The sequence below is a fragment of the Ascaphus truei genome, chromosome 5, assembly GCF_040206685.1.
Source record: "Ascaphus truei isolate aAscTru1 chromosome 5, aAscTru1.hap1, whole genome shotgun sequence".
NCBI classification, from domain to species: domain Eukaryota; kingdom Metazoa; phylum Chordata; class Amphibia; order Anura; family Ascaphidae; genus Ascaphus; species Ascaphus truei.
In genome coordinates, this window is record NC_134487.1 from 130849543 (window position 1) to 130872271 (window position 22729).

Genomic DNA, 22729 nt, shown 5'->3' on the forward strand with positions numbered 1-22729 from the left:
TTCAGCCGCGTCAGATGACGCTGCGTGGGCGTGTGACGTCAGGTCACATGATGCCGCGGCGTCTATTGACGCCGCGTTGCCATGGTGACGCAACACAGACGGCTGAATCCCGGTAAGTAAACAGTTGCAGGGGCCTCACGCGATCCCCCGGCATTTAATTTAAATGCCTGGGGGAAGAGCGCGGGGCCTCTGCAACTGCCCGCGCCCCCCCAGCACAATCTCCCGCCCCCCCTGGGGGTCGCGCCCCCCACTTTGCGCACCGCTGATCTAAGGGAGCCTCCTTTTCTAGGGATTATATATATATATATATATATACTGACAAGCTATACAGCAGCTGTAGAGTATACTTACCTGTGCTGTTGCTCACTACCATTCACTGTTACAGCAGAGTAGCTCTAATCAGGGCTGTTAAGATACTGTTCATGTTCTACACTTGCTGAGCTGAATTGTTTTTACACTTATACACCAACTACTCTGCACAGTAACTCCCATACAGGGATTTCCAGGTATAGCAATCAGTATACACATGGTGCTCTTTATCAGAGATTATGTTTATTTCAATCTACTGATTAAATCAGTTCACAATCTTATATGGTTAAATAGCACACCCTTCAGGTCTGGGGCAGATTATATAGCAACTGCCACCATTTGTCTATACGGTGCTCTATTTAATCTATCACCTACTGCAGTTAGCAACAGGTTTTAGAAGTGCAGCACACTTTATTATAACTACACTGTGTAATATCAGCTAGAGCCGAGGTCTTAACAATATGATCTAGAGCTATAGCTGTTGTGTATCCTTGGGGCAGTCATTTACACTGTTCATTTAACCCTAAGGGAACATAGGTGCATTATCTTATCAAGATTTAAATGACACTCTATTGCTAACTACAGGCTGTGCAATCAACCCACCATTAGCAGTGTCATTTCAACAATATTGCACCAATGCACTACAAGTATATAATTGGCATTCCATATAAGAATAGTATTTATAATCCCTCAATCTAGCTTTCCCCCAGGCTTCCCTAATTAAGGTGGCCGGGGGCTAGTGTACTCAAGCAACACTTCAATAACGACTACCTACCTGGGGACTATCATATCGGTTAGGTAATTAAGCGTAGTGATACAGAGTTTAATCCTATTTTAATCCCCATTGTTTTACTATATTTCTAATAAAGTTTAGTTTTAAATGTACACCATCATCTCAACACAGTGTATGAGTGCTCTACTGGGGTTCTTTCCTCCATTGTTTAGGACCCAACGCAAAGAAACAATTATTGAAATCCCAACTACAAGATATAATTGAGCTTCAAACAAGGAAATATGGTAGGAAATATTTAGTTCTATTTAGAATTCAAGACCCATTCCAAGTGCATCATAAACACGTTTCTTGTTAATCCCTAAAAAAAATGTGTCAGAACTATATTCCTGCAAACGATTCCACTCCCATCTGCAATATGTTGCTGGCCCTTCCCCACACTAAAGAGGTTAATCGAGCCTGTAGGACCCTCTGTTTTTGAGTGCTGACTCATTCACTTACAGATCTGCTGCTACTGCTCAACCCTGCTATGTGTAACGTGTAACACACCCTGCTGTTGTAGTTCTAACTTCAAATATAGAGCTCTGTAACAGCATCTCAATTATAATGAAACCCCAGCTAAACTAGTAACACAGCCACATGTACTGTATGCTCTGCTACTGCACTTCAACTTCCTGCTACTTTCTTGTAGACACAGATCTGCCTTGATTTAGAACCTGCGAGTCGATTATTAACTCTACATGAGCAGCATTGTTACAGCACTTAAAACTGTCCCGCTACACACTCTACGTTCACAGAACTGAGCCCAAATACTGGTACGGACACTGCCCTGGGCTCAGTCTCGTTTGATCTACTATTACCCCCTATGCCAAGTACATTAAACCTGGAGCACACCCTGCTATTTAAATCCTAAAACGTCAGATTCCATTAACTCTCCTACTGTTCTGCCCATAAATAAGACATTGTGCTGGCTGTGGATTAATAAATACATATTGAGGCATTGTAATCAGCAGACAGAAGGCTGCCGAAGATGTGAACACAATGCCGTGTACTTCAACTGCCTCCAGCACTGGAGCATAAAGCATGGTATACTGTACATACCTAGGCTGTAATCCAGAAGTACCAACAGACCAGGATCAGACTCCTTTCTTTAACAAACAGTTTATTCATATCTCTATCCTGTACCCTCCCTCCGTGGTACCCTGTGCCCTCCTCCCTTTCTGCTACAATATAAGTTAAATAACTCCACCTCTCTTGGCACCAAAAAGGAACCACACAAAGAGTTAGGAAAACTGTGCCTCCAAAAACTCTCTGGGAACTTGGGGGTCCAGGACACACAGCACCCTGCTCCTGGGAGCACAGGACACACACACACACACACACACACACTCCACCTTAGTGTTAGTGCAACTTCACGCATTAATATTAGCATGAATTACAAGCAATGGTAAACAGCAAAACCGGTGCAAGTCAATGTAAACACTTGTACAAACAGATGTAACAGGTTTCCCCCACCCTCTGGGAGATTACGCTATTACAGGGTGTCATGTGCTGATTACCTGCTGGCTCACAGAAGCTCTGAGATTCCGCCAATGTTATTGGGGAAGACAGGAAAGGCTTTGGGGTGATGGTGGGTTCTCTCTCACTTGTGCGGCGTCTCCATCTCTTGCAGGCTCCAGGGATGCTGGAGGCAATCCCTGCAGAAGAACACTCTTCTTAACCCCCCTCCCCTTATTGATTGCTCTCTCAGGCAGGAGTATATGAAAGAACTGGAACTTTATTCCCACACACAGAATACAGCCTGAACTGATTCAAACTGATCTCTTCCTTCCTCCGGATGGTCCCTGGAATCAAACCGCCAGAGCCTATCCTCTGCTCTTCCCTCAACCCCTGGTGGGATGAGGGGTATCTGCCCCATCCCCCAAGGGAGGGGATGGAAGTGTAGTCAGGTCCCAGACTTCACACTCCCAGCAAACACTCTCTCATGGGAGAGAACACTCACTAAATGTGGTGGTACAGCCCCTTAAGTACCATGGGGGAGGTTCCCAGGTCTGAGCCCCTGATTGGGCCGAACACAGACCCTAGGCCCACCTCTCCCTGTCACTCAAGGGAGCTGCTTCCTGAAGGGGAAAACTCGAATTAACCCCCTACACTGCCTGCACTGGTACCAGGGTTTATGTGTTGGGCAGGGCAGATTAGTAGCCAAAAAGAATATCTGGCTACACAGAAAAAGAATGTAATAACTTCACTTGGGCCACAAGGTAATGACTAATTATTTGCTCCTCTTCTCATTTGTAAGGCTCAGTGAGTTATTTGTCACTGTGCCTGTGCATCCCACAGCTGGCGGAGCGGTGGATTATAAACAGTTCAAAACTGAGTAGCTTGTGGAGATGCAGAAGAAATGAAGCCAACAGCAGACGCAGTCCAAATACACGCAAAAAAAAAAACGCAAAAAACTCTTAGTATTTTAAGAGTGTATTATTGGTATTATAAAATGGTAAGATATGCACGTACAGCAATAATAAATAAAACAAGCATGTAGATATAAAAATCGTAAAGATAATTCCTCCAGGATTGGGCAAAGCCTCACGCCGGCATCCAGTCAGGAACGCTGTAGCAGCCGGAGGTGAACCATTGGGCAGACATCTTGCCCAAAGAATCGCCTATACAGGCATACCCCGCATTAACGTACACAATGGGACCGGAGCATGTATGTAAAGCGAAAATGTACTTAAAGTGAAGCACTACCTTTTTCCCACTTAATGATGCATGTACTGTACTGCAATCGTCATATACGTGCATAACTGATGTAAATAACGCATGTGTAACAGGCTTTATAGTCTCCCCACTTGCGTACAGCTTCGGTACAGGTAAGGAGCCGGTATTGCTGTTCAGGACGTGCTGACAGGCACATGCGCGAGCTGCTGTTTTCCTATTGGGCGATATGTCCTTACTCGTGAGTGTACTTAAAGTGAGTGTCCTTAAAGCGGGATATGCCTGTACTCCATACCAAAGGGAGCACTGTGACTCGCACCACGCCACTCAACACCGGAGAGATAACTTTCAGATGCTTCAGGCAGCTCACTACGGGACGCACACTGATGACATCACAGCCAATCCGCCAAATGTAGACAGATAGACAAATAGTCCTTAGTATGTCCTGAATTACAAAGTGTAGCAAAAATGTCGAAAATAGTATCCAACACGTTTAGTGGCCCTTGAGCCACTTCATCGTGGAATCAAACTCCCTAAAACTGGCCTTGAAAACTTATCTGGCATACCCTTAACATCAACATTCTTCCTCTTCACCTCCCCCATCCACCCAATTGAGTTCAGCTGTTTGGTTGGACCAAATTCCACCCCATCTTAAACCCCCTAAAATCCACATCCTCAAACCTTAATGGGACCAGCTGTGCGGCTGGACCAAACTCAATCCTGAGGCATACTATTTTGGACCCTAAATGTGAAGATTATTTCGAAGCTTCAGACAATGTTAAGAAGTAAGGAGAGATGCTCCAGAATAAATAGGTTCTAAACCTAGAAAAGTCGGTAACATGATCACAAGGGTGAAGATATTAGAATAGCAGTGGGCTGGACATATCACAAGAAGAAATGACCATCGTTGGACAAACCATGGTACTTGACAATATTCCAAGGGAAATTAAGAGGCTTGCAACTGCAGTACCTGGAAGTTAATTGGAGAGTCCTTTATCCAGCAGTAGATCAACAGGTTGATGGTGGTGATGATTTTATATATAAAATATATATTCATAACAAAGAGAAAACACCTGCTCAATTGATAAATAAATATATGTAATAGACTCTGCTAAATAGTAAGTAGCATAATGTATGATGGCAGACTGGTTATAACATGTTAACAGAAAATAATCTCTGCATCAGCACTCTCATTGTTGCAAAAAAAAAAAAAAAAAAAGGCTTTATTGAACATGTAGATAGATCTAAATCCCACTAATTACCGAACTATAAACAATTAAAAAATCACAGCCCCCACCCACCTGTCTGAAACAATATACTGTAATTAAAGGTCACACAAATATCTGTGCAACACCATCCACACTCATTAAAAAATATTTATTTTAGAATTCCAGATATACTCATACTAATTGCTAGAGGTATACAACCACTACTACTTCTGTATACAACTTCTGTCTAACCCACTAAAGCCCTATCTTGCCTAAAAACTCTCACACACTGCCCCACACCTCTGGAATGCCCTTCCCCTCAATATTTGACTACTACCCTCTTTTATCCACCTTTAAGGCCCATCTTAAAACACACCACTTTAACGAAGCATATACTGTATGTACCTCTGATGGCCGATACTATACACCTCATACATCGACCTTGGCCCCTGGCAGCCACACTTACCAGAACACCCAAGAAAAAAAGAAAACACAAGAGCGCACCAAGATAAGAGAAATAAAGTGTATTACAGATAATAAAAGATAGTAACCACTTACATGGAATAAAACTTTAATAATCCCCGATCTCGATAATAACTTCTCTGATAGGGCATCACATAAGGTATGCAGGGGCAGTATCAATCCTCAGAAATCAGTCCCGCGCGCTGGGGCTGTCTCTGTGACGCTGTCAGACCTCCACGAGTGTCAGCGTGGCTGGATGCGTAGCGCGCATGCGCAGGAAATGAAGCCCCCTATAGCTGTCCTTAGGATGCCTGTCCGTTTCAGTAATTGTAGTTGTGATCGGAATAAAAACACTTGTTTGTGTACTGGCTATGATATAAATATGAGCCAGCAAAACAGTTACCACATAGATTGTAAGCTCTTCGGTTCAGGGACTCCTATTCCTACTTTTATGTCGCAAGCGTTTATTCCCTGTAACGCTCTTGCTGCCCGCAAACCTGATGAGACCCCGGTACTGAGGGGAGAAGGAGAAACACCACACACCAACAGCAGCGGGAGCGCGCCCGGAGTGTGGTATTGAGCGTAGCCGGGTTCTGGACTTGAGAGAAGAGTTAGTCGGGTACTTGCTGGATTCTGGGTTATAGAAGGTAGAGTAGTCGAGTCCGTAAGCCAATGGTCTGGGAATGGAGAGAGCCGCATAGTGAGAGTCCGTTAGCCGAGTCCAAGGAGTTTAGAAGTAAGTGTAGTGGAGGGTTTGCCAAGGTCGAGGTCCAGAGGAGGTACGCAGACAGACCGGGTCAGGAACGTGGAGACTGAAACACAAGAGCGAGAGCCAAGCACAAGACCAGATAGCAAGAAGCTACAAAGGATTATGCTGAGCACTGACTGAACATGGAAGCAGGAACTAAGTACCCCGCAGGCAACAATCAGAGAGGGGGTGGAGCGGAGGCGCGGCCCCAGCAGAGACCACGACAGGGACCAGGAGACAAGGGGCAGTCAGAACCGGGTGTGCTGCTCGGGAGCGTGGCACGACGTCGCGCGATAGCCGGGGGCGGAGTTAACCGCAGGAGAAGGCGCATGAGATGTGCGGATCCGCGCGCGCGCTTTAATGACGACGGTCTGGCGTGCGCAACCCCAGAGGCTGTGGAGGAGACAAGCGCGGGTGCAGGAACAAGGCAAGGGGCAGGTGTAGCAGCGGACGTGACCGCGGGCTCCGGAGCAAAACGGGGGGCCGAGACAGCGGCGGCTGCAGTACCAATGGTGGGTAAGGAGGGGACACGTTGTGCGGGACATGCCCCGATTCCTTACATTCCCATTATGTGTTATATTATTATGTCACGTGTATTACTGCTGTGAAGCGCTATGTACCTGGATGGCACTATATAAATAAAGATATACATACATACATACTAGCAGACAGTCCCAAAAATTCATCAGAGTAGCAGGTAACATTACTAAACTTATATAACCATCATGATCTACAGTGTAACTACCCCATAATGGACTGCAGTTTAGAAAAATAAAATCCGGTACAGGCAGGTTGTCACGAGAGACTCCTGTGCCGGGTAGGATGCAGGGGTCCGAGGCAGGCGGCAGGTAGCGAAGTCAGGTAACAAGCAGGGGTCCGAGGCAGGCGGCAGGTAGCGAAGTCAGGTAACAAGCAAGGGTCCGAGGCAGGCGGCAGGTAGCGAAGTCAGGTAACAAGCAGAGGTCGGCAACAAGGAGACTGGAACAGGACAGGCGGGGCAGGACAGGGACTGAGAACAGGGAGCAGGGACTGAGACCGGGGAGCAGGAACAAACAGGGACAAGCCAGATTACTAGCAAGGGCTTTTACTGTGAACAGACTCAAATACAGGTACAGGTACTGGAACGGATCAGGAATCAAAGACATGAGCAATACTGAAGGAGTCTGACTTCAAGCAAAGGCAATTGAACAACCAGGAAGTAGAAGCTATAAAGGACAGAGACAGGAGCAACAAGAAGACAAACAGGCAGAAAGAGGAACTCAGAGCAAACAGAAGGCAGCAGCACACCCGGTGGACAAAGAAGCTATGGCTAGGCAGGAGGTCTAGGAGACCCTGACATTACTCCCCCCTCTCGAGAGCGTTCTCCGGACGATCCTCCAGGCTCTTCAGGGAAACCTTGATCGAAGGCCAACTTAGTGTGTACGTCAAGTGCTGATGGGAAATCTGTGAGAGGTGCATTTATCCTTATTACAGGAGCGTAGGCATCAGCGTCAGGTACATTAGGCATAGCAAGAAACTTCAAAAGGAATCTGTCTAACGTCATAGCAGGGGCATCAGGAACAGATACAACAGGCTCTTCATATGCACCAGTGGGGACATATAGTTCACTTTCCGTGGTCTCTTTTTGTGACCAACATATGTCTTTTAGTTTTGGAATCAGGAACTTCCCAATGGGTACATACAACTCAATCACAGGGGCATGGACATGAGGAACATGGGCCTTAGGAACGGGTGCATCAGACTCTCCATACAAGTCAATGGGGACATTAAGTTCACTCTTCGTGGTCTCTTTTTGTGACTGCCATCTTGTGGTATCACCCAATGAAAGACCAGCTATTTGTGTTTTCAGCTCTTGAAGCTGTCCTTCTGCACTTCTTCTCCCACTCAAAGTAGTTGTTAGTTCAACTCTTTTGGAGTTGAGTCGCGACTCCATATCTCCCAGCTGACTCAGAGTAAAGCTTAGATATGTTGCATCTTCTTCATTTCTGATCTGCAGCTGCCGGTACTCCTCCCGGGCATTGTACAGCTCCAGCTGCAGCCGGACCTTATCACGGGCTGTGTGGTCCAATAATTTGCAGGCATCAGCCATTTTGACCTCATAGCGCTGTGTCAGGCCAGCCACTTGACAGACGGACACCTTCTCTCTCTCCTTTTTGGCAAGCTGTGTCTTGAGCTCAGCGATCTGCGCCTGCAGCGCTGTGAGTTGCTGAGATGTGTATTCAGCTGCTAGCTGTAGCTCTTCCTCCAGCGAGGCTCTGGTTATGCTCAGTGTGGCCTTCAGCTCCTCATGCTGTTCTTTGGGGACACACTGGGTACTCAAATAATCTTGCAGCATCTTTATTTTGTAGGCAGTCTGGAATCTTTCTTCCTGCAGAACTCGCTGCTTTTCTTCAGCATTCACCCATTTCTCCTTGGTGTCCTGCAGATGTGTACGCAGTTCTCGCAGCTGACTCTGCAGCATATTTTCTGCTTGTGTGCGCCGCTCCAGGGAGACACGTTCTTCTTGCAGCACTCTCTCTGCATTCTGCAGTGCTGTCTGCACATCTAACTTTTCCTGGGCCAACTGTTTCTTCTCCTCTCCTAATTCATGGAGTTTCTTATCTCCTTCCCTGACTTGGACATAGAGATTCTTGCACTCTTGGGTTACAGTTTCAAACCTGATATTTAACCCTTCGAAGATTTCTCTTAATGAACATAGTTCTGTGTTGAAGTGGCAACTCTTCTCCTTAGAGGCTTCCAGCTCTGTAGTAAGCCTGTGAACCTCTTTCTGAGATGCGTCCAGTGCTGCGTCAACTTGAGCCATGAAAGTCTGGTACTGGGCAGAATCAGCGTAGGCCTTCTCCAGCTTACTTGACAAGATCAACCTGTCATTCTCCAACTGATATTTTTCTTTTTCCCAGTTACCCTCTGCTTTTTCCAGCGCTAATTGCATCCTTGACTTTTCTTCTATCAATAGCCTCTTCTCCTCTTCTGATTCATGGAATTTTTTATCTCCTTCACTGGCTTGGACAGAGAAGTTCTTACTCATTTGGTTTATAGTTTCAAACCTACTATTTAACTCTTCGGAGGCGTCTCTCATAGAACGTATCTCTGTTTTCAAGTAGCATCTCTCCTCCCGAACGACTTCCATCTCTTTTTTGAAGTAGCAAACCTCCTCCTGGGAGATTTTAAGCTCTGTATTAAGCCTGTCAATTTCCTTCATAGAGATTTCCAGGAATTCGTTACTTTTAGAAGCGAGGCGCCGATTCTCAGCAGCATCAGCATATGCCTTCTCCAGCTCACCTGACATGACATCCAGGTCACTCTCCAACTGGTGCTTTTCTTTTTCCTGGAGAACACACTTAGCAATTGCTGAGGAAAGACAACTCTGTAGTGCAGCGTTGGCTTCTTGCTCCTTATCTAAACGTCCATAAAGACAATCAATCGCTTTCTGTGCAGCTTGAAGCGTCTGAGTAGGGGCATCTTTCTTTTCTTCCACTATTCTTGGGATACGTCTGTGAGTTGCCTTAAGCTGCAGCATATCTCTTTCATCAAATGCAGACTCTGAGGTTAAATTTTCATTCTTAATTCCTTCTGCAACTTCCACAGTAATGCCTCCCTTCTTTTTCTTCCTTGCTTTGAGAAGCTCTGAAGAATCAGTGGTACTGTGTTCACATTTACTGCTCAAGACTGTTTGAGTGGGAGCCATAATTTCAGACATGGGGAAACCACACTTCCCAAGAAACCAGTAAAGAGGAAATGTGTTTTTAAAGCAGAAGCATTAGAATGAACAACAGGAATATTAGACACAGAGAGACACAAGATAGGAGAGCTGACCTTTTGAGACTTTAGCACAGAGATTTATAAATGCAAGGAAAAAACATAGACAGAGAAACCTGTAGTTATATCTGAAACTTTAGAAATCAGGCGTAGGGATATCAAACAGACAGTGAAAACCTGCAGTTTAAATCTGAAACTTTAGATATCAGGCATAAAAATATCATAGACAGCAGGAAACTAATACAGAGAAAACTTGCAGTCAGATCTGAAACTTTTGACATCAGACATAGGAATATCAAACAGAGAACCTTGCAGTTAAATCTGAAACCCTTGATATCAGGCGTAGGGATATCACAAGTTACAGAGAAACAAACTTTAGGGGAACTTGCAGGTAAACCTGAAACCTTAGAACCAATCATAGGAAGAACTACAGATTGCTGTGATTTTTCCTGCATGCAGTAACAAAATAATGAAAGCACTCTTGTCTTTTGAAATGGGAACCCTATGAACAGCAGTGGTCCAACCAGGGATGCAGAGACAAGCCTTGTCCAGGAAATGAAAAATCAGAGTCTAAAAAGGTGGCAACAGGTACTGCAAGGGTTAACCCAGGCACTGCACAAAAAGAAAAATCTCAAAGAAAGCTGCAATAGTCTCTGCAGCAACAGTTCTAGTCTCAGCAAAAATGTTTTTTCGTTATGAACGCAATACTTCTTGCAGAACACTTAGCAGCAAAAAAAACCTTCCCAACTGGGATCTTTCCAAAAAAGAAACGAAAGTACTTATCTTCAACAATGCGAATGTGGTCTGCTGCAGCAGGCAGGAAAGGGTGCAGGCAGAAGAAGAATCTGTTCCAGCGAGATCCAGAAGTGGCCTTTGCTTTCTGTCACGGGAGACTCCTGTGGCGGGTAGGATCTCGGTTGTCGGAACAGTACGAGCGTAGTAGGGGTCACAAGCAGGGGTCCGAGGCAGGTGGCAGGTAGCGAAGTCAGGTAACAAGCATGGGTCCGAGGCAGGCGGCAGGTAGCGAAGTCAGGTAACAAGCACGGGTCCGAGGCAGGCGGCAGGTAGCGAAGTCAGGTAACAAGCAGAGGTCGGCAACGATGAGACTGGAACAGGACAGGCAGGGCAGGACATGGACTGAGAACAGGGAGCAGGGACTGCGACCGGGGAGCAGGAACAAACAGGGACAAGCCAGATTACTAGCAAGGGCTTTTACTGTGAACAGACTCAAATACAGGTACAGGTACTGGAACGGATCAGGAATCAAAGACATGAGCAATACTGAAGGAGTCTGACTTCAAGCAAAGGCAATTGAACAACCAGGAAGTAGAAGCTATAAAGGACAGAGACAGGAGCAACAAGAAGACAGACAGGCAGAAAGAGGAACCCAGAGCAAACAGAAGGCAGCAGCACACCCGGTGGACAAAGAAGCTATGGCTAGGCAGGAGGTCTAGGAGACCCTGACACAGGTAGATGCAGCATCTGTGTCATATAGCCTCAACTTGCGTTTCGCCCTTGCTTCTTCCGGGGTCTGACAAATGTACGGTAGAGTTGGGACTAAATAGGATAACTCCCATCGGATGTCACCCATACACATATGTACTGTATGAGTAAAAACAATGTTTTATGTTATAGAATCCCCACTTCTTCAACTGATTTCTTTACCTGTATCAATTCACTATAATTATGCCCTCTTCTCAAGTGACGTGCCACTGTGTCCCAAAGTGTTTTGCTAATTCTTTTTAACATATTTTCTGTAAATTTGGCAGAATTCTCAACATTTCTCATTGTTTTAATGAGAATCACCAAGAATTTGCAGTTTCACTAAGCCTTTTTATGATTTCAGATCCTAAAAGAGGGAAAGTGAGAGATCATTAAAATAATTTGTATATATTTTGCGCAAAAGCAAAAAGTCCTATTTCAGGTCTGAAATCTTAAAAAGGCTTGGCGAATAACTTGCCAAGTTGAGATTTTTTTGCAGAAAAAAAGACAAACTTTGCAAACTTCTGTAAAAGTTTCAGACATCTCTCCACTTCACCGGGCACGAGGGCGACAATTTTATTAGGTTTAACTTGGTTTTCCTCATAGCTCATAACTTTCCCTTCCCTCTTCTACCGTCCTCCTTCTCTCCCTGTGTTACTGTATTGCATTGTTCACTTCGACAATGCTTGCTAGCTTTGTTCAAGTTTGTAATGATACTGTAAGTGATATCTTGTCTGAAGCAGCAGCAGTATTGTGATATTAAGTCACATGTACAAGGTAAATATGAACAGCTGATTTTTACAGTACAAATACTGCCACACAAATTTGTTATTAATAGGATTCTGTAGGCTAGACCAGTGGTTCCCAATCTGTGCGCCGCGGCGCCCGGTGCACCGTGGCTTGCCTAGAGGGGCACCGCAATTATCCTCCCCACCATCCCTCTGATTATCCCTCCCCTCCATCCCTCCTTAATGCCGGCCGGGCCGCAGGGGATTGGCTGCAGGTCAGAGTATGCCGGGGGGCGGGGCTTCCGCTTTGTGCAGAGCACACGGTGAGTGTGTCTGCCTTCCCACTCCTGGCTCCTCTGTCTGCTGGTGGCTGCGCGGTGTCCCGTCCCCTTCTGCCCCGGGTGATAGAAGGTGGGGGGGGAGTTGTACATTATTTGCCTGTCCTGGCAGTGGGTGCAGGGGGAGGCAAGAAGCCGCCTGCACGGATCTCCTGCCTTTCCTCCTCCTGAACCCCCCCTCCCCCCCCAGTCACTCACATCCGTCGCTGCCTCTGCTCTCCACTGTGTGTGTGTCTGTGTATCTGTGTGTGTGTATATCAGTGACTGTGTGCAAGGAGCTGCCTGCACGGATCTCCTGCCTTTCCTCCCCCCCCACACCCCAGTCACTCACATCCATCGCTGCCTCTGCTCTCCACTGTGTGTGTGTGTGTATCTGTGTGTGTATTTGTGTGTGTGTGTATCTGTATCTGTGTGTGTGTGTATGTATCAGTGACTGTGTGCAAGGAGCCGCCTGCACGGATCTCCTGCCTTTCCTCACTCCCCTCCCTCTCCCCCCAGTCACTCACATCCGTCGCTGCCTCTGCTCTCCACTGTGTGTGTATCAGTGTGTGTGTGTGTGTATCAGTGACTGTGTGTGTGTATCAGTGACTGTGTGTGTGTGTATCAGTGACTGTGTGTATCAGTGACTGTGTGCAGGGAACCGCCTGCACGGATCTCCTGCCTTTCCTTTTTCCTGTGTGTGTGTGAGTGTGTGTCTGAGTGAGTGAGAGTGTGTTTCTGAGAGAGTGAGAGTGTGTGTCTGAGAGAGTGAGAGAGTGTGTGTCTGAGAGTGTGTGTCTGAGAGTGTGTGTGTCTGAGAGAGTGTGTGTGTGTGTCTGAGAGAGTGTGTGTGTCTGAGAATGTGTGTGTCTGAGAGAGTGTGTGTCTGAGAGAGTGAGAGTGTGTGTCTGAGAGAGTGAGTGTCTTAGAGATTGAAAGTGTGTCTGAGAGATTGAGAGTGTGTCTGAGAAATTGAGTGTGTCTGAAAGATTGAGAGTGTGTGTCTGAGAGAGTGTGTCTGAGAGAGTGAGAGAGTGTGTCTGAGAGTGTGTCTGAGAGTGAGAGAGTCTGGGAGAGTGTGTCTGAGAGTGAGAGAGTATCAGAGAGTGTGTCTTAGAGAGAGTGTGTCTGAGAGATTGAGAGTGTGTCTGAGAGAGTGAGAGAGTGTGTCTGAGAGTGTGAGAGAGAGAGTATGTGTGAGAGAGTGAGTGTGTGTGAGAGAGTGAGTGTCTGAGAGAGTGTGTCTGAGAGAGAGTGTGTCTGAGAGAGTGTGTCAGAGAGTGAGAGTGTCTGAGAGAGTGTGAGAGTGAGTGAGTGTGTGTGAGAGAGTGTGTGAGTGTGTCTGAGAGAGAGTGTGTCTGAGAGAGTGAGTGTGTCTGAGAGAGTGAGTGTGTCTGAGTGAGAGAGTGTGTGTGTCTGAGAGTGTGTGTCTGAAAGTGGGAGCGTCTGAGACTGAAAGTGTGTCTGAAAGATTGAGAGTGTGTCTGAAAGATTGAGATTGTGTCTGAGAGAGTGAGAGAGTCTGAGAGTGTGTCTGAGAGTGAGAGAGTCTGAGAGAGTCTGTCTGAGAGAGTGTGTCTGAGAGAGAGTGTGTCTGAGAGAGAGTGTGTCTGAGAGACTGAGAGTGTGTCTGAGAGATTGAGAGTGTCTGAGAGAGTGAGAGAGAGTGTGTCTGAGAGAGTGTGAGAGAGAGAGTATGTGTGAAAGAATGAGTGTGTGTGAGAGAGAGTGAGAGTGTGTCTGAGAGTGAGAGAGTGTGTCTGAGAGAGTGAGTGTGTGTGTCTGAGAGTGTGTCTGAAAGTGGGAGCGTCTGAGAGATTGAAAGTGTGTCTGAGAGATTGAGAGTGTGTCTGAGAGATTGAGTGTGTCTGAAAGATTGAGATTGTGTCTGAGAGAGTGAGAGTCTGAGAGTGAGAGAGTCTGAGAGAGTCTGTCTGAGAGAGTGTGTCTGAGAGAGAGTGTGTCTGAGAGACTGAGAGTGTGTCTGAGAGATTGAGTGTCTGAGAGAGTGAGAGAGAGTGTGAGAGAGAGAATGAGTGTGTGTGAGAGAGTGAGAGTGTCTGAGAGAGAGTGTGTCTGAGAGAGTGAGAGAGTGTGAGAGTGAGTGTGTGTGAGAGAGTGAGTGTGTGTGAGAGAGTGTGTCTGAGAGTGAGAGAGTGTGTCTGAGAGAGTGAGTGTGTCTGAGAGAGTGAGAGTGTGTCTGAGAGTGAGAGAGTGTATCTGAGAGAGTGAGTGTGTGTGTCTGAGAGAGTGTGTGTGTGTCTGAGAGAATGTGTGTCTGAAAGTGAGAGCGTCTGAAAGTGAGAGCGCCTGAGAGTGTGTCTGAGAGTGAGAGTCTGCGAGAGTGTCTGAGAGAGTCTGAGAGAGTGTGTCTGAGAGATTGAGTGTCTGAGCGAGTGAGTGAGTGTCTGAGAGTGTGAGAGTGAGTGTGTGTGAGAGAGAGTTAGAGAGTGTCTGAGAGAGTGTGTGTCTGAGAGTGTGTCAGAGAGTGAGTGTCTGAGAGTGTGAGAGTGAGTGAGTGTGTGTGAGAGAGTGAGTGTGTGTGAGAGTGTGTCTGAGAGAGAGTGTGTGTCAGAGAGAGTGAGAGAGAGTGTGTCTGAGAGAGTGAGAGATAGTGTGTCTGAGAGAGTGAGTGTGTCTGAGAGTGAGAGAGTGTGTCTGATAGTGAGTGTGTGTGTCAGAGTGTGTGTCTGAAAGTGGGAGCGTCTGAGAGATTGAAAGTGTGTCTGAGAGATTGAGAGTGTGTCTGAGAGATTGAGAGTCTGAGAGTGTGTCTGAGAGTGAGAGAGTCTGAGAGAGTGTGTCTGAGAGTGAGAGAGTCTGAGAGTGTGTCTGAGAGTGAGAGAGTCTGAGAGAGAGTGTGTCTGAGAGATTGAGAGTGTGTCTGATAGATTGAGAGTGTCTGAGAGTGAGAGTGTCTGAGAGTGTGAGAGAGAGAGTATGTGTGAGAGAATGAGTGTGTGTGAGAGAGTGAGAGTGTCTGAGAGTGTGTCTGAGAGAGAGTGTGTCTGAAAGAGTGTGTCTGAGAGAGTGAGTGAGTGTGTGTGAGAGAGTGTGTCTGAGAGTGAGAGTGTGTCTGAGAGTGAGAGTGTGTCTGAGAGAGTGAGAGTGTTTCTGACAGTGAGAGAGTGTGTCTGAGAGTGAGTGTGTGTGTCTGAGAGAGTGTGTGTCTGAAAGTGAGAGCGTCTGAAAGTGAGAGCGTCTGAGAGTGTGTCTGAGAGTGAGAGTCTGAGAGAGTGTGTCTGAGAGAGTGAGAGAGTCTGAGAGAGTGTGTCTGAGAGAGTGAGAGAGTCTTAGAGAGTGTGTCTGAGAGTGAGAGTGTGTCTGAGAGAGTGAGTGTGTCTGAGTGTGTCTGAGAGAGTGTGTCTGAGAGAGTGTGTCTGAGAGAGTGTGTCTGAGAGAGTGTGTCTGAGAGAGTGTGTCTGAGAGTGAGAGAGTGTTTGTCTGAGAGAGTGAGAGTGTGTCTGAGAGAGTGAGAGTGTGTCTGAGAGAGTGAGAGTGTGTCTGAGAGAGTGTGTTCCTGAGAGAGACACCAACTGCGCACTGCAACTGTTAGGTATGTATATACAACTTTGTTTTTACGTTGGGCGTCTCGGAAAAATCCTGATCGCCTTGGGGAGCCTTGAACCGAAAAAGTTTGGGAACCACTGGGCTAGACTCTGTTTTTATGACCTTTTTTACTTTATAATTATGGATAACCTTTACACTTGCCAGATTTTAACTATTACGTTAATATACCAGCGAGTACCTTAATATATTTCAATCTCAAAAATGACATTTTCTCATTAAAACAACACACAAACATTTTGAACAAGGTTGTTTTCGCTTTAGGTATCAAAGTACTTTACACCTAAAATGCCCTACATAGGAGAAGTGAAGGAGTTGTAACTTATGTACAGATTATAGTGACAATCTGGTCATTCCTCATGACTTCCAAATGTAGCCGCTGTTAATGCTCCCGCTGGCATGTTGCAGCGGGACATACTCTATGTGGCAGCGGGAGCAAACACCAATGCCCAGACCAGGGTCGTCTGGGAGTTTGGCGGGGCTCGGTGCTGGCGGAGAGCGCGGGGCCTCTAACCTTTCTCCAGGCATCTCCTCCAGGGATGTTGTGGCGTCATTTGACGGTAATGCGTCATCGTGGCGATGCATCATCACAAGGAGAAGATGTTGGAGATGAGGAGCAGAAGGAATTGCTGGAGAGGAGCTGCCCCCTCCCCCAAAACCTAGCCCCCCCAAACTGTAGTGGGGAAGAGCGTGGGGTCTCTATAAACGCGGGGCTCGTGTGATTGCCCCTGGTCCAGACATTAGCCACGAGAGATAAAAGGGGATGGGCTGATGCGCTGTTTAACCTGCTGGCACCCACCAGCATATTCAATATCTCCTGCTACATCTGTATGAGAGAATCACGCCTAATCTGCAGGAAAGCAAAGCATTTTCATACTTTCTCCCTGTGAAGAAAAAAATCTGTGAATGGAAGATGAAGAAACCTTTCCCATGTTCCTACTAAATCTTCCTGAAATTAGTCTTGGCCAATATTGATGTGGGAAGTTCTGTATCTTTTGACATCGTTTCTTTCCTTTTACCCTGCATCACAATATCAGCCAGGTCTCATGTGGGATAAATCTCCCTGGCTGACAGATTTGTGTCTCACGTAAGAAACTGAATAAGACGTTTCTTAAATGCGGTTGAGATGTAATCATTAAAAATATAATAATATATAAAAATGTTACGTGTGCCAAGGTGAACTTTTCAGAAACTTGTTAAATGGCCCCATTAATCTTTTCTACGTCTGCACCTACGTGCCATAATTACATTTCTAAATGAGTCCAGTAATGGCTCTTAGATGTAGGAGAATCCAGTGTCAGCTATTTAGCTCTCCATTCTATTTCAACGTTACTATGCAATTGTTCATTTGGGTAATACAGTGCACATTATTGGGGGGTCTCCCTACCCAGCTCTTCACTTCTGGAGAATTCCATGGTTAGGACTTTGTTTGCACTTGTACCTTGCAGCACACTAGAAGGGGTTAATGGTGAGCAGTCGATGCTACAGATGAAGTGCAGTGGTCGGTCGCACAGCTGCGAGAATTTCCTGGTCAACAGTGTTCAATGCCTTGAAAGTCCGCAGGGTACCACATAACAGTCGGTAATGGCCCATCGGGATTAACACACCGGGGGTCCCTGCATGGCACTCGCACTGTGTGAATCCTACTGGGTTGCACCTGTCTGTAAGAGATGTGCAGTAAAAGTGAGACTGAATCAGTCACTCTACCCGTGTGCCAGTATCTCCGTAATTTTTTTATATTCTCCCGCATCACGCCCCTTCATTGCCTTGGTGGCTACCCGATAAGGTAATGAATTTTATTTTGATAACACAGTATTGAAGCAGGGGTCCCCGGAGCGGAACCGCATTAATTTTAGCCTCATGGACCCCCTGCTGCAAGAGTTACAGTATGGGGAGCCGGTATCTCCCTGCATTGTTTAAATGTCCCGGTCATGTGGAACATGATGCGGGAGAATTTAAATATAGCAGAGATATCGGCACCCCATATCGGGGCCTGAAGCACGGAAAGCAGGGGGTCCCCGAGGCTGAAATGAATGCGGTTCAGCTCCGGAGACCCCGTTTCAATACTGTGTTATTAAAATAAAATAAAAGCCACGCGATCGCCTGTTAGAGGTGCACAGGTAGAGTGACTGATTTGGTCTCACTCTTACTGCGCATCTCTTACAGACAGGTGCAACCGGGTAGGATTCACACAGCAGAAGTCCTATTCAGATGCAGGGACCCCCGCTGTTTTAATCCCGATGGGCCATTAGGTCTTCTTACTGGGACTCCACAAGCACATATGAAGAAAACACAGTGCCGCAGTGGATTTAGAGGTGGCAGCGTGACCAACCATAATGCTGCATCTGTATGCTCCACCCTGTGTTCCAGGTGGTATAAAAGAGGAAGCAGTGAGTTCTGGCAGTGAGGTTCCAGTATGGAGCGGAGCCTTGCAGTGTAAAGGTAGAGGCCATGTTCTCCAAAGTATAGTATAGATGTCCTGGCCCTTTAGCCCCTTGTAACAAAGGGGTAGGGTCAGGCAGGTTAACTCACTCCCTTTAGATGCACACTGAGTCCTTCTTTCTTTCTGTTCTTTTATTGCAAAACAAACAATAACAGATGAGGGGAATTATGGGCGAGTGGCATATGTGGGGAAGAGTTAAATTAATAATGCATTGTATGGGAGAAGCATTTAGAGGTGTGTACTCACAGACTGCTGGATCCAAAAGGAAGTGTGCTAGTCTGCACAAACAGGAACAAGCAAATGGGGCATACTGATAAACAGAGAAAGGCAGGGGAAAGGGCTAAACCAACTCAAGTTTTGAGCAGTGAGAGTTTGCCAAAGCAATTGGGAGAAGCTAATGGAAACTACAGGGAATAGCAACATTGTTGCAACTATACTGAGGATCTGGCAGCCTCAGAGCAGGGAAATATGCAACTGGTTCCAGAACAATAGATTAGGCCCCCTTTTATTGTGCTGCAGTTAGGGACAGTTAGGTGCCTTCACCCGTGCGGAGGCTGTGAAGTGACCCGCGTGAAGCGGGTGCTTTCCCTGGCCATGGTGGACGGGCCGTGGGGGGCGTTTCTAGGGGTGTCACAGAGCTGGTTCGCCCTCATTGGGCGAACCGCTCACGTGACTGGCCTGTCGCGCCAAGAAATCAGTTTCAACTGATTTCGTGCGCAACGCGCTTCCTCCCGCGCGCCGCATGGACGCAATCACTGCCTTAAGGCAATCTGATTGCTCAGCGTGCGGACGCCTCCACACCATGGCCCCAGCCTTAGGATCCCATATTATGGCCACATGAGAAGAGCATGTCCCAGTAAAGGGAATGCAGACATGCCTTACTGGGCAAAGCAGAGAAGCCCCCAGGATGTCTGCGGATCAGGCCTACCAGCGAATTCCCATCCACAGTATTCAGTAACCCCTGAGGAATTGGCAGTTACAAAGCAGGATGGGAAAGTAACAATAACATTACACAGAGCAAGCCAGGATCTCAGCAGGGCCCCGCAGTATAAGGGACCTCCAGGGTGTTGTTAAAAAGGGGGGCCTGGTCCACAAGATGAAATCAGTACAGTAACAAGAGAACGTACTGTACCTCCCATGAGTATTAAGAGTTGGCACTTAGGGAAAAGGTCTGTAAGAATGATAGCAGTATGGATAAAATAAAGTACAACATGTAAATATAAATGTAACTGTGACTGCAGTGCAGGAAAATGAATAAAGATTGAAGTTGTACTATAAAAACTCTTGGCGCCCATCTTTTCCATCGCCCAGCCGACCGCAGACAGTACCCTGAGACAAGGTAAATCATTGCTGATGTCAAACACAGAACTACCTCGATGTAACCTCCCTAGGGAGCCGGCCAGGGAAGGTCACATACATCTGGCCTCTAATCACAGTGGGCACTGATTTTTATTCTGCTGAATGAGGCAACAGTTCTGTGGAACTGAACTTGCCCTTACATGCCAGACACACACTATATCTTCAGGATATCTCCTTAATGTCCCCAAACTCCCCTCCTGGGCACTCCTCAAGATGGTAAAGACCGTCTCAATCCCAGCCATTTTCTTTCCCCCCTTCATTTCTATCCTGACCCTTCTAACTGGGTCAGTCTTCAACTTAAAACTTGTTTTAACAGGAACTTTAGCAAACCATTTTGAACTCAATATCTCAGGACGGACACCCAGCTCAGTGGGACTGACTCTTTTATTGAGGGCTCCTTACTCCTACATACATCAGTAATAAAATTACATAGATAAAGGTATACTTTCAAACTACATAATTGTGATCACAGAGAGTAATCCTTTGTAGCCCAGTGGGTAGCTACAAAACCTTGTAATAATCCTGATTACCTCTTGTGCCAGGGAGCTGTGCGTTATTTCCCACGATTGCCGTCACATGTCCTCCTAATGATTGAAGGGCCTACACATCATTACTATAAAGCTTTACGAACATGCTATTTCAGTACATTGATTCAATGAGATCCAGTCCTTTGTGGCAGTGAATGGGTTACATTTGCAGTCTCCTCTACTCTTAAAAGAACCCCAGCAGAAACCTCGATTTCCTTTGCCCTACAGTATATACTGTATGTATGTGGGGAAAGTACCTCTGTAAATTACTGCAGCCAGGGATAGACATGGCAGATTGGATGCTTCAGCAGATTCTTTCTTAATTCCAGTCTTATTATACCTGTGCCTTCACTTGGGAGGGAGAGCCAATAAGCAGTGAGGATGAGACAATAGGGGATACCAGGAGAGGAAATTGCAATCATAGTATTTTCCTGATACAGTGAAAAGTCCAAAAACAAAATTGTTCAGTAAAATTCAGTAGAGTTTGAAAAATGTTAGGTTTCACTTGCAGTAAGTCACTGTATCATATGATGTGTTTTATAGTGCATTGTGGGTCCTTCTGGCAGCAAAGGTGATAATGCACTCAATATTTCAAAGTGGAGCACTGCTGTTTTTATTATACAATTACATTTATTTTACTAACTTCTAGGTCCACTTTCACAGCAGGAATACACTTTTGTAGAATGAGGTCCAAAGACCTTTTACCCCAATGTTTATCAGGTTTAGAAAAAAAATTTGTGATCATCCTCATGACCACTACTTTTAATCTCTTACATTTTAATCACTGATTCACAGCAGATCAGTGACTGGGATAGACATGGTTGCCGACACAAGGGAGAGCAGGAACAACTGTCCAGGGTCTGGCGGTGTTGGGCTGAGTCGGTGGAACTCAGAAGTCATCCGGAAGTCAGGCCCCACACTTGAAAGTACAGGCCCCTCCCTCTCCCCCCTCAACACACTTTAGACCCCACAGGTTCACACTTTGGTCCTGCGCCCAGGGAAAGCTGTTGGGGGACACAGTGCTAAGTGAAAACAGTAACTACACACTTTATCAGTGTATTGATAATAGTACAAGGCATTATAAAGAGGGTATAACACTAAGCTGAAACTCTGTCTACTGTAGTTCTCTGGGAAGAGGAGTGCAGAGGAATTGTATATATTAATACTCTTGCAGCATGGGACATAAGAGGAGGACTTTCAGTGCCAAGATCAGACCGGGTGGAAGAACAAGAAATTCAGCTGGGTCTGCCCTTAATCGCCCAGGTAAATAGTTTCCCAGTTTGCCTGGGCTCCACCTTGAATAAACTTTGCGACAGGAACCACCCCCTTCACATTGCTTCCTCTAAACATGGGCCAGGAAAGCAGAAGTAAAAAAAATCTGCTCTGGGGATTAATGCCTTAGACCAATTAAATATACATTAACCCATTCACTGATAAAATCCTATCTTAAAGTCTTATAAAGTCACCTTGTGCGAAGAATGATCAGTGCTTTTAAACCCAAATGGAACTTGGGGGGGGGGGGGGTTATTAGACACTGCACTCAGGTTTCCTCCACCATGTGGTTTGTAGATGGATAGCTCTTTTGCAAGCCTTTCTTCACTGACAAGAACAGAACTGGAACATTTCTTCCTATAATTCCCTGCAGTCCCACCCAGGTCTCCTTAAGCCCTGCGGTGAGAACCTAACCCTACTATGACAGGACTGCCCTTTAGTGCTGTGTCTCTGGGGCCCCTGTTACTGGGAAACTTGCCCTAACTCAGAAAACAAATACAGTTGCTACCCGTTTCCGGACTAGGAGCCTTTACAGCCGGCAGCTCACTACTATTCCTCTTCTCTCTGTCTGCTCCGGTCAGCGCGCGCTCTCACGAGGGGAGGGGGAGGGGGGCCTGTAAGGAAATTAACCCCTTAACTGCCTGTAGGGACCAGAACTCACTAGGAATACTTTTAGCATACTCCAAAAGGTGCTACATAGGTTTTAAATGTATTTACTTAGTCACAGCCGTGTATTGCTGTACAGTAAATACTTTATATGATGATGCCATGCACAAAAGCTCCTTAGTAAATACATGTTTGCATTGCTGAAACTTTCAGCGTTAAATCTATTTATGACAAGATCAGTTCCTCCTACACATTTGTTTACACCCCATTTTTTTACAGTGTGAGGACTGGGGGGGGGGGTGAAGCAAACACCACTTTTTCACATTTTCAACTTTGGGGACCCCCCACCCCCATGGGTTCTTGAGAGACTTACCGGTGACGTTATCGGATTTAAATCTCCCTCACGGGAAACAAAATGGCTGCCATTTCTCGGGCAGTAGGAAGTTGCAACATAATCAGTTGTGGCTTCCTATTGGATGGCCATTTAAAGCCCCTTT

The 22729-nt window shown here is 46.3% G+C and overlaps 1 protein-coding gene across 4 annotated transcripts in view; it reads right to left on the reverse strand.

Annotated features, from left to right (window-relative positions):
• Positions 1-22729, reverse strand: part of LOC142495379 (hexokinase-2-like) — an 82493-nt gene that overhangs the window by 54422 nt on the left and 5342 nt on the right. The window contains exon 1 of one of the 4 annotated variants that reach the window (XM_075600794.1): positions 2599-2623. The exons of 2 other annotated variants lie outside the window; for them this stretch is intronic. The gene's annotated coding sequence lies outside the window, so the exon portion shown is untranslated. Of the gene's footprint in view, positions 1-2140; positions 2224-2598; positions 2624-22729 lie in introns of those variants that run through there. One more of the 4 variants, XM_075600792.1, reaches the window with a different exon arrangement.